The sequence below is a fragment of the Python bivittatus genome, unplaced genomic scaffold (assembly GCF_059951505.1).
Source record: "Python bivittatus isolate LINGU-HERP-01145 unplaced genomic scaffold, Pbiv_v1 ctg000330_np1212, whole genome shotgun sequence".
Taxonomy (NCBI): Eukaryota; Metazoa; Chordata; class Lepidosauria; order Squamata; family Pythonidae; genus Python; species Python bivittatus.
The window spans coordinates 11847428-11860437 of record NW_028277058.1 but is presented as its reverse complement, the minus strand read 5'-3'; positions in this window follow the sequence as shown (position 1 = coordinate 11860437).

Below are 13010 nucleotides of genomic sequence, written 5' to 3'. Positions count from 1 at the left end.
TCTAAACCAGGTTCAGTGCACTACAAACATATAAAGCAGGCCTGAGTAGAAATTAAATTCTGCATTATCATATCTGTTGGTTAGAAATAAATTTCCATTCAAAAGGTTTGGCCCCACAATCTTTATTTTGGCAATGATCAGTGCTCCTCGGTAAGGAGCATTAAAGCCCAATGGTTGCAATGTGACTTAACACTTCTAAATCATCCAGGTCCTTAGATCAGCTTGTGATGTCTAATTCTCAGAGCCTTTATACTGCTGCAATTCTACAGTTTGTTCTAACTTCATCTTTTGTAAAAGGTAGATATGAGAAGATCCTTTATGAATTTGCCCCTACAGAGCTGGGGTAGTGGCGTCTTTGACACACGTTATACTGTCTTTTTTTTATGTTGACACCTGAGATAAGTTAATAGTATCCACATTGAAACTCTCCCAATGTCAACATCTCTCTGATCAGGATTCAAGGATAGCTGCAAATATAGCTAGGTTGGTGTTAGCAATCTGCAGGATGCAGCAACAATTAACAGCCATCTAATCTGCTATACTTAAAAAAAAAAAAAGATTTGCAGTAGCCTCTTACTCAATGTCCTTACCAGCTGTATTCACTTGTTTGAATAGTGCTAAAAGACTTGCAACATATTTTAATTTATGATAGTAAAGTACCATTAATGCTAATGTAGTCCATGACAATAATGACAAAGGGTGACTAATATTGGTGTCATTTGAACATAGAGTGGGAGATATTTTGACAGTAGTATTGGAACAAAACAAAGATTTGATATATTTATTTATGATCTCTTGAAATAGCTGTGCTTATTCTTGCAGGTATTTCAGAGTAATCATTTCATAACTGTACAAGTTGCAGTCTTGCCCATTTTCTCATGCTTTTATGATAGAAAGGGTTTGAAATGCAGAACAAGGGCAGCTGCTTTTGTAAAGGTAGAACTGCCTGATTCATCTCTTTGATTTGATAACTGCTAGTCTGTTTATCAGTCTGGAAGCAGAAACTCATAGGCCAAGCACTGAGGCATTCCACCATGGAGTGACCCATGGCTTGACTTCTTCCTGCTCCTGGAATTACCTACTCAGGATGGAATGGAATCACTGCAAAACAGTGCCCTTCACTCCAAAGTCCCAGAGACACTTCAGAAGGATACCATGGTCGATGGCACTGAATGCTGCTGAAAGACCCAGCAGGAACTGAACTTATTGTATCCAGGTTCTGCTGCAGGTCACTATCAAAAGCAACCAATGCAGTTTCCGTTCCATGTATGGACTTGAACCCACATTGAAAGGGATTTAGATAATCTGCTGGGGTCCTCTGTAATTGCCATCACCATCTTCTCTAGAAAGGGAATTTTAGATATGGGCATAAGTTGTCCATAACAGCTGGACTGAAAGATGGCTCCTTGAGGAAAGGACACAGCACCACCTCATTCAAGGTGACACCATCCCATTTTCAGAGGCATTCTCAAATCCAGAAGTACATACCTTCCTGGCAGCTCAAATGATATAGTCCAGAGTTCATCCCACAAAGAACTTATCCACTTCCTTGCAGTCTCAACAGATTCAAATGAATCCCAGATGACCTTGCAATATGCCACATTCATCTTATAAAAAATAGTCTAGGACTCTGGAAATGGGGCAACCTGTCTGTTGTGGATAGGGTGCATTGCTAAGAAAGACTATAAATAGACTTGAAAAAAAATCTACATTTCCTCTCAGTACTCAAGACGGTTTACATAGGATCTCCCTTAGTTTTACCTGCTGAACAACAACTCAGTGATGTAGTGAAACCTTATGAAAAAGGGCTCCCAGTTTTGTGAACAGTAGGATGGATCAAAATTACCCAATGAGCTCTATAATCATGGGAGGATCCAAATGTCGATCTCACCGGGCTAAGCCTTAACACTGGTTAGAAGCCACATCTGCAAATAGGTGGCTTTTAAAAAACCTAAATATTGAAATAAAGATGAACTTATCACCTTCTTAATTATTAGGACCACGTATCACAAACCTTAGTATAAATGTAACATGGATTAATTTTTACACCTATAAATGTTGATTTTGCTCTATTATTTTGCAGATTTGAGTGATGAAAAATAATTGCAGGGCAACAGATACTCAATAGAGCACCACTGATGTTTTCAATTAGTCACCTGATGTAGAACCCTAACTGAGATGGAAAGACTGGCATGGTAATTACTATGCAAGGATATTGGAAAAAGCAGACATAGTTCTAAAGAGCTTAGTGCTGAAATAGAAAAGGCAAACATTCGGTGGGAGAAAAGATTATTTTTCCATATTATCATAAGAGAAAGAATGTGCTTTGCCCCCGTGGTCTTAAGAGACTTGGCAAACATTTTATAGGACCTGCATAATACAAAAACTCAAAACTGAACCTGGCTGCTCTGAGCCACAGATAAGGGCTGTTACTATGATACAATTCTTCCTCCTTGATCTATCAGCTCGCCTTGACTAATGAGGACTGCATCATGGATGCATCTCTCCCTTCACTAAACTGTCAAGGCTCTGCTACTTGAGAACATTGGTCTCCCCTAACAACAGCACTAACAATTTAGGATTTCTTTCCTCAAAGGAGTATGAATTATTTTTACAATTATATAATGTTCTCCCCTGTACACACACACAGAGCAAAAGAGAGAATGAGAGAAGAAAGCACTAGCAGAGAGAAAGCTGAAATGTTTAAGGGGTTTTAAGTGACATTTACACAGTGTAGTCTGAACTATTTGCAATTCATCTGTAATCCTGTTAAAGGAGTAATAGCAGTTGACGCAGGCTGCAGATGCTGCAGGTAAGAGGAGCAAGGATCAGTCATTCAGAGTGTGCTATTCCAGGTCTGGCTGGGATCCTTCAAAGTCTAAGCCAAATGTTAAACACACTCTAAATGAATGACACAATACTCAACTACTCTTCTGGCAGCCTTTGTGAATGGTGAAGAGCCTTTGCTACTGCAAATGCTTGAAGCTTTTATGTTTCATCCAGATGTCTACTTCTCAGCTTGAATGTGTTCCTTGGTGCATTTCTCTTTGCAGCTGTACAGCTGTATGCATCAGAAGTTTTGTGTGTGTATGTGTTCACAGCCTGATCCTATCCTCAGTTACAACTGTTGTGGTACAAGAACAGAGAAGAAGCTGGGCAGCTTTTCCCAATCTGCCTCTAAAAACAGGGCAGATGCTTTTCATTGTAGCTCTGAGCATGCATTAGGAATTGTAGGAACAGTTTTGAGATTATTCACAAAGTGCCAATGTTTGGCTCCATGTCCTGTCTCTGAATCCCAGCACATATCACTTCTGTTCTATCTGAAGACTTTGTTCATTTGCTAAATAAGTAGCTTAGAGGGTTGGTCCTGGTTCAGTGCAGTGACACAGCTAATGTTCTCTCAGTCGTGGCTTCTACATCACCTAATAATGGCAAATTCAGCATTTTCTCCAGGTGATAGTAGCAGTATGAATATAAATTGTGAATCACTGAAAAAGTCACTGATTATAAAGTTGCTCTCCTTCAGAGCAGAGCAGAGCAGAGCAGAGCAGAGCAGAGCAGAGAATTTTCACTAGAGACAAGTCTTTTTTTTTTTTTTTTTTGGTACAAAGACAATAAGCTATAGTGGCTGGATTCACACAGCATGGCAAATCAAAAACCTAAACAAAACCCACATTATGATTAGTACAGTGCATGAAACTTGGCATAATAATGTTTGGTTTTGGCTTAGCATGTTGCATGAACCCAGCCATTGTGGTTTATTCAACTAGTGATGATTTGATTTGATGTGATTTCAGCTAGTGTTTGGATAGACGCTGCCTGAGATGTAGGACAGGGCTGATTCTGCTTTCCTATAAGAATGAATGATCATATGATCACTCATGCCCTCCAAATGTATTGATATTCTTTTAAAATTCTCCATGAATATAGCCATGCTTGTTGGGGATTCTGTTGTTTCTGCTGTCAACACTGGAAGAGACAGTTTAGGGAAAATTGATATACATGTAGAAGGGTTGTTACCTCTGCCTGAATGCAAAACATAGTTCCATAGAAAAAGTCCACAGTATACCTTATAGATCTGCTTAGATTTCAATAGGTGGTTGAAGAAACTACCTCCCAACCCTACAGTATTATATAATTTTTGCCAAATTCCCAATCTTTCCTTTTTGGGGAATATTTTAGAGAAGGTAATGCATCTTCAGCTGCAAAGATTCTATATCAAGCCAATTATCTGGATCCCTTTCAGTTAGGATTCAGACCCAGGTATGGGGCAAAAATGGCACTGGTTGCTCTTATGAATGACCTCCATTGGGACTTGAGTGATGGGATTTATGGCCCACCTATGAGAACTGTAAATTGGGGACACTATTTTATAGGAGCTTTGTTCCATCCTGAGTGGGTAACACTCAGAGAGAGTAATGGAGTAATGGAGAAGAACGAGCAGTCAGGTCTATGCTCCTTTCATATAGGGTGGAGCAAGGCTTGAACCTCTCCCCCACATTATTTAACATCTACATGAAACCATTGGGGAAGATCATACATCAGTTCAGGATGAAGCATCATTGTTATGGTGCTGATATCCAATTATGTATCTCCTCATGGAACCAAATAGTAAATGTTATGGAGATCCTTACCCAATGTTTGAAGGGTATAAGGGTTTGGACAGGAGAAAACAAGTGGAGGCAAACTACCTAAAGATGTATAATTGTGGTAATAAAGAAATACTGGAAATACATATATACATGCACACATATGTCAAGATGATTTGGTTCCACTAAGATGTGTTTTAGACACAAATAATATTGCCACTATTTTTCTGCAAGGAAATGTCCTCATGATTTCATCTGTTTGTGAAAAAAATAGCAGGCAGACTAAAAAAATGTTTATAAACTGATGAATTTACAACCCATTTTGAATCTATTACAATTCTAGCCACTGAATATAGTTGGGATATGCAATTCTGACATGGATGCTACTTCCTCTGTGTGGGGCAATGCAAGCGAAGAACATGCCTGTCTGAGGACCAATGGAATCACCAGGTAGTGACTGGTTTTATTTTTTATTTTTATTTTATCTGCACTCAATCGTGAACGATTCTGTGGTGACTGCCTGGACGAGTCCCTGCAGTTTTCAAGGCAAGGTGTTTCGGAAGTGGTTTGCCATTGCCTCTCTGCTATATATTCAAGACATGTAATACACCTCCTTTGTGTATTCCATGTCTGTCTAATTCCTACCGCCACAAAGCCCTTGCATATATGTCAAAAGGAACAAATATTCTTTAAGGCAAATGGTGAAAACACTGTGTAATTTTTGGATAAATAATGAAGCATGACTACAAAACTGTATCTGCTGATTTTAACTTCAAATGTGACCTGTGTTCTCTGTGTCTTTCTGTATAATTATAAACAAAGTGCTTATCATTTTGAAAGATAACTTCTATTCCATAGCAAACTGAAATTAAACATTTTAACTGGTAAACACTAAAGAAGTGATTATTTTTGTTTTTACTGATGACTGAACAATCTTTCATAAGAGGTTGTGTATAAAACACATGATAAAAATCATGGAAAACATTGATACATTATTGTTCCAGTGGCTGAGGTTATTGTTTTGCTGTTACTGTTTAATATTTACCAAGCATCTATAATTTTGCAAGCACTGAACTGATGTCAAAAGTTTGGCCTATTCATGCTCTTCACCTAACAGGTATAGTGCCAAAGGAGAAAGAAACCAGGAATGAAGAGGAAACAATGAATTGCTCTTTCATTGGCAGATGGATAAGGCCAGGATGGTTTTCCAGTTACTTCAGTGTCATTTCTGAGAGCAAGGGATCACTTCCCAATGATCCTAGATCTCCTGGCTGATGGCAGAGAGTATAGCATGTCTCTTTTACTTCACCAAATATTACAATTTAATTGTTTGTGTGTACACAAACACACAGAGAGACATTTTTCACTTTTTTTTTTTAAAGCAATTGCAGTTTGAACTCTTCTCTTTTGAGAATGAATTGGGAGGAACTGACCAGTTGTCAAATTCTTCCTTTAGCCCCTGCTTGGTCACACAATTTTATTTACTGAAAATAGTTTTCCCTCAGGCTTGCACTGGCTGTGCGTGTGAATGTCATCAGCTTTTAATTACATGAGCTGTGCCATATACAGCTTGGGAAGCTGTGGTGAGATACAGTCCAAGAATTCTGGTCCAAAAATCTTCCCAATTAATGGTTGAAATATTTTAAAGTACAGTGGAATGCTTCCAAATACAAACTATCATGAACGAATGGATATTTTCTTGTACTCCTTGATCTCTTTTCTTCAGATACATTGGGATAAGTCAATATCGTTCTAATTGGGTGTCCTTCTTAGGCTCTCTCAGGCTTTGGCATCAAGAAGGCTCACAACTTTAAATACATAGACTGGATACAAAGTGCCTAGCGGACGTACCTAAAACCTTTTCTCTCTCTTTATTGTTTCAAGAGGTATTCAAGAAGATTCAGCAGTATTATATGTTTTACATGGAACACATCAATGTAAAATGAGCTGTCGGCCTCATGCATCAGTGAAATAACGCTCCTGTCCCTGAAATGAAAGAAACCGATCTGCTATAGGAACAGGGAACATCTGACTTCCAAATAATATGATGGTGCAGCTGGTCCAATCTGCTTTTAGAGACAGCTACCCCTAGCATATCTCATTTTTGCATTGCATCTTTTGCCCATTTTGAGAAGAGAAAATCCAGAATGAATCTTCAGTACAAACTAGAACAAGAAAACCTTATTGGTAGAACTGATAATAAACGTAAATACAACTTGAAAGAATTCCTTGTGGATCTATAAAACAGTGTTTTTGCTGTCCTTCCAAATGAATGAAATGATCCTAATTGCTGCTAATAGACAAAAACAGCAGTTTGACCTTCTAGTTAACATTCCCTTAATTTAGATATTGTTTATTCTTGCTAAATAATGCATGATAGCTTGTTAGTCAAATGGTTTTATTTTACTTCAAGATGCTAGTTAAGCTGATCTTCTTTGAGAATTATTTCTGTGTGTATGTGTGAGTGAAAAAAGTGGGACGATTCAGAAAATAGCTGCAGAATGATCTAACTTTTTTTGAAGTATCTGAATAATTGGTAAAATTCCTTCTACCTTGTTGGTTTATAGACATTAATGTTCAGAGGGCTGGAATATTTGAGTAATAAACAGCTTCTGCAATTATCAAATGCCTGAGTAGCATTTAATCATTCTCCAGTGCCATAAATTGCCTCATATATTTCTCTCCACCATGAGCATTATCCCTTAATCAAACTAGATTAATAAGTTTTAGAGATATTACACATTTATATATGAACTGTCCTAGATAATAAAAAGGATGAACCAGATGCAATAGTAATGTAAATAATAACATGGGTTATTTATTTAAATAGCCACCTCAACTGATCCTAGGCTGACTTAAAAAAAAGAGTTTGCCAAATTTCATTAACCAGTCTGTTTCAAATCAATGTTTTCTACATGACCTGGAAACATGAGAAATCATAGAATCTAAAGGATGGAGATCCTCTAGTTGACTCGCTGTCCAGTCCAGAAACCCACTACTACAGCATCCATAACAGGTGGTGATTCTCTGTTTAAACACAATACTGTTTAAGGGCAGTCCATCACCTCCTGTTCCATTGTTCAACCATTCTTACTCTAATGGATTTTTTCCTGCTGTTCAATGAAAAACAATTTCCTTGTAATTTAAAGCCATTGTTTCCTGCCCTTCTTTCTGTAACAACTTTGAACAATTCTGCCCCCATGTTATACATGACAGTCCTTCAGAAACTTGAAAACAGTTATTGCATCTCCCTGCAGTCTTCTGTTCTCTAGGCTAAACATACCTAGAATCTCCAACTATTCCTGATAAGTGTTTTCTTCTGGGTCCTTTGTCATCTTAGTTACTCTTCTGTATTCATATTGCACTTTGTTAATGTCCTTCCTAAAACATGGTGCTGAAAACTGGATGAAATATTCTATGACTTAGACCAATGCAGAATAGAGAGGAGCCATGACTTCTCTTGATCTTGACACTATACTTCAGTAGATGCAATCTAGGATTATATTTACTTTTCTTACAGTTGCATTCACTGTTAATTCATGTTCAGATTGTGATCCACCTATATGTGCAACTCCTTTTTGCATGTACTACTGTCCAGCACAGTTACCCAAGTCATTTATAAATATGTTAAATAACACAGGGCCAGGTATGCCACAGAACATTTTCCCCCAATTTGACACAGAGTAATTGATGTATACTTATTGGATATGATTGTTCAACCAGCTTTGTACCCATCTAGTGGTGGCATAGTCCAGCCCACATTTTGTCATTCTCTCTACACAAATCTCATGGGAATCACTCACAACTCCTTTTTTTTTTTTTAACTTTTCTGAAGTACATCTTAAGTTAATTCCAAATGAATGTATATATTCATATGTTTAACTATAGCTATGCCATAATGGCTTAGCTTTCACATATTCCTAATTTATGGCTTAGCTATTGGGATGATGGGTGAACCAAGTCACTCAGTTTATGACTATATTAATTATTGAACTAGCTGGTTACTGAATTGAGCTAGTGAAATAGTTAGTGTTGACCTGAGTTAATTATGACCATATTCATTATTATTGAAATACAACCAGAAATATGTGTACTTGTTTCTCTAATTTTCCAGTAGAAATGTCTATTAGCACTACTGTAATAAAATAGTTACATTTTAATTATTCTTAGAACCCTGTACCAGGGGACAGAATCAGAGTTTCCCTATTTCTTATCTTCAGACAGAAAGATTTCAGATCCTTTCATATTAATAAGCCAGTAACAATTTGGCGACTGTTTTCAGCAACATGACTGAAAGAAAGTAAAGTGTGTGTTTTTCCTGAAGAAATTAGTTTCTATGAATAACGTAAGTAGGTCAGCAATGTATCTAAATTGAGGGGAGTTTTTCTAATGTAAAAAAAAAAAAGTGACTCCAACATTTCCCCTTATCTAGTGATGTCTTTACTTTACAGCTTGCTACCATCTCTTAAACATACATCAAGGTCATTTCATGACTGCTGTGTAAGCTGTCATTTCCAATCACATAGACACATGACTCATCAAAACTAAAACTGGATATAACTTTTGCTATAACAAAGTGTTTAACTTTCTTTTGTAAATGCTGTAAAAACTTTTAACACTTGAACCCAAATAAATGACTTCAATCAAAAAAGAACAAATCAGTGTCCTTTTTTTTTTTTAATCTTCCAGACCATTTTCAATCATTATAATAACATCCACTTCATAACTATCAAATACTTCCCCTGAATAATTGCAGGAAAGAAGCTCCAGACGCCACTCAGATGTTCATTCTACCTTGAGTTTGGAGTGGGGGTAAGAACGGGATGGGACACAGTCTGGCCCTTGACCCTGCCTTTTCAACCTCAATGCACTGAGGCAGGAGGTCTGGAGAAGAACATGTATTCATGTTCCTATGAATGCAAGTACGGTATTCTGTCTCTGTATCTTTTTTCTTTTCTATTTTTCTTTCACTTTTTTCCTTTCTTGCGCTTTTAGCTTTCTCTTTGATTTCTTTCTTTTTCTTTTCTTTTTCTTATTTTATATTAGTTTGTATTAGTTTTTAATCTTACTTTTAAAAAATCTTTAAAATCTTATACTCAAGCAGACCTGGAAGAACAATCAACTCAAGCTCACACAAGTGGCCATCAAATGCAGCATATACCAAGGTGATGCAGTGTCCCCACTGCTGTTCTGCATAGGCTTAACTCCGTAGCCAGATAATCACAAGGACTGCATATGGGTACAATTTCAAGAGTAGAATCACCATCAGCCACCACCTCTACATGGATGACATCAAGCTGTATGCTAAGAGTGAACGAGACATCGACTCACTGATCCACCTGACATGGATCTACAGTGAGGAAATTGGGATGTCATTTGGAATGGAAAAGTGTAGCCGAATGATAGTAAAGAGAGGGAAGCTAGTTAAGACTGATGAGGTGGAACTACCAGTGGGCCACATAGCAGACATAGAGACCAACTACAAATACCTTGGTATCCCACAGTCACATGGGAACCACGATGAGGATGCAAGGAAGACAGCAACACCCAAGTACCACCAAAGAATAAGACAGGTCCTGAAGAGCCAGCTCAATGGGAAGAAGAAGATCCAGCATCAACACGTATGCCCCGCCAGTCATCATGTTAGCAAAATTTGAGAGTTCCTGACTCTCCCCAATTAGGATTCCGTCCAGCAGAAGATCAGACACAAAAACACCAGCTGAGATTTTGAAGTTTTATTGAAAGCAAGCCAATAGAGTCAGCTGGGTCTCCCCTTAAGGCAGAGAAGCACCCCGATCACACTCAAAGAAGATTTTATACACGTTTCTTACACAGAGATACAGTAATTAACAAATTGATTGGCTAAAATTGGCATAAATTCGGGATCTTCCTTATTATTGGGGGAAACTTATCTGGCCGATGACCCATTGGTTGCCAGTCAAAGTTCGGGGCACCCTCTTTGATCTTCTGATATTTATTGGCATCACCAGAGCAGCTGAAGGGTGTTCTGAAGGCTATCAGATTGGGGTCACTTCCTCCCATATCTTTATGGCCTTGACACTTAAGGAGACAGGATGTCTGCCCAATGTCTTTCAACAATAACAGAAAGGAGAGAAATGTGTGAAGGTTCATGAACATTAGTTTCCTTGTCATCCCTTGGCTCCCCAAATGTAAGGAAATAAAGATGAGAGAAACTGAGAACCCTTTTTCATAAGGTTTCAATCAGATACCCTGCCAGTATAGTGAGCTGGCCAAAGGAAGACATGGAGACTGCTGATGTGAAGACCCAGAAACTCCTCACAATGTACGAAGGTTTGCACCCCAAGTCCAACACCCAGAGATTGTACACCAGCCGCAAAGAGGGTGGGTGGGGTCTGATGAGTGTCAAAGCCACTGTCCTGGATGAAACCCAGAGCATCCAGGAGTACATCACTAAGATGGCACCCAAAGATGAGCTGCTGAGAGAATGCCTGAGGCAGCAGCAGACAAGGGAGGAAGTTCAAGTGAAGGAAGTACCATGGCAAGACAAGCTCCTGCATGGGATGTACCATTGACAGACAGCTGAGGTGGCTGACATTGGGAAATCCTACCAGTGGCTGGAAAGAGCTGGACTAAAAGACAGCACTGAGGCACTGATCATAGCAGCACAAGAACAGACACTAAGCACCAGATCCATAGAAGCAGAGGTCTACCACACTAGATAGGAACCAAGGTGCAGATTGTGCGAAGAGACCTCAGAGACAGTCCAACACATAGTGGCAGGGTGTAAGATGCAGGCAGGAACAGCGTACACTGAATGGCACAACCAAGTAGCTGACATTGTGTACAGGAACATCTACACAGTGTATGGGCTAGACCCCCCCAAGTCCAGATGGCAGATTCCACAGAAGGTTGTAGAGGGACCTTCTAAGAAGGGCTAAGATCCTGTGGGATTTCCAGATCCAGATGAACAGGCAGGTACTGGGTGATCAACCAGACATCATGGTAGTAGACAAGGACCAGAAGGCAGCAGTGGTGATAGATGTATCAGTGCCAAGTGACAGCAACATCAGGAAGAAAGAATATGAGAAGCTGGAGAAGTACCAGGGCCTGAAAGAAGAACTAAAGAGGATGTAGAAAGTAAAGGCCAAAGTGGTGGTAGGAGCACTTGGGGCTGAGACTCCTAAGCTGGGAGAGTAGCTTAGAGTAGCTCTAGCAGATCCCAGGAACAAGATCAGAGCTCTCTGTCCAGAAGAGTGCAGTGCTAGGAACAGTTAAGATACTGCGCAGAACCCTCAAATTCCCAGGCCTCTGGTAGAGGACCAGAGATTGAGGAAGACACATACCACCTATAGAGGTGAGAGGGGAATTTTTTTTTATGGATTACTTCTCATTAGGTACCTTCCTGAATCTATTTACTATATTATAAACCATTAATTCTCTAGACAGCGAAACATATTTACTTACAGGTTTATAAATGTTAGACTCTGGCAATTTTGGCACATTGCCATTAATATGAGTTCATTTAAGAATTCAGTTAATTTAGTGTCTATGAAGTGATACCAAGATTACTAAATGCTTTCAAATGGTGTTTTTGAGCAGTGAAAGCTTCAGTTCATCATTTGCTCCTCCACGCATTTCAGGGCCTGGAAGATTTTTGGTCTTTATGGAATTTTGAATCTGGAAGCAACTGCACATAAATTGTAAGCATACATTCAAATTTGCAGAAAGATGTAATGTTTAACTTGTAGTTATGGAGAGGTACTGTCAGCTAGTTTACTTAAGGATTCATTGAAATGCACTGTACAATTCAACCTAGGGCACCCAAAGTTCTGCTTTGATCCCTATTTATACTTAGCATGGTGTAAAGCAACATGATTTTCAGCCCTTTCTCCTGCTGCTACATTAATTGTGCAGCTATCTCTCTTTATTCTCTGGTATATTCTCTGTTATTCTCTGTTACTGTCAGCCTTGCGAGGTAGACCAGAGAGGAAGCACGGCCAGATGAGCTAATTCTACTTTACTGTAAGGTTACATGAACAGAACCTTGCAAGTCTGAAAGTACATTTCTCCCTCCATCCCCTTTAAAGCCTAAGAAACTAGGGAGGGTCCCTTCTGAACCACTTGCCTTGTCCACATTCCTGCTGTGGGATAAGCATCTCTTCTCCCTGTCTCCCAAGGACATTCCTACATACCATTACATGTACCCATGAAGGACTGATATCCCAAAACCTATCAATCCCTCTGAAACTGCCATTCTTAGAACTTCTGCAGATTAAGCTCTGGTTCTAATGATTTTTTAGACCAAAAATCTATAATTCCAAGTCTTGCATTTTATGAAAATAGGTGAATTAGACAGAGGATCTTTTAGAGACATTTTAGAGAGGAAATAATGGTTCCTTGAATTTCTTACAAATATATGGCCTTTCCCCCCCTTTTTTG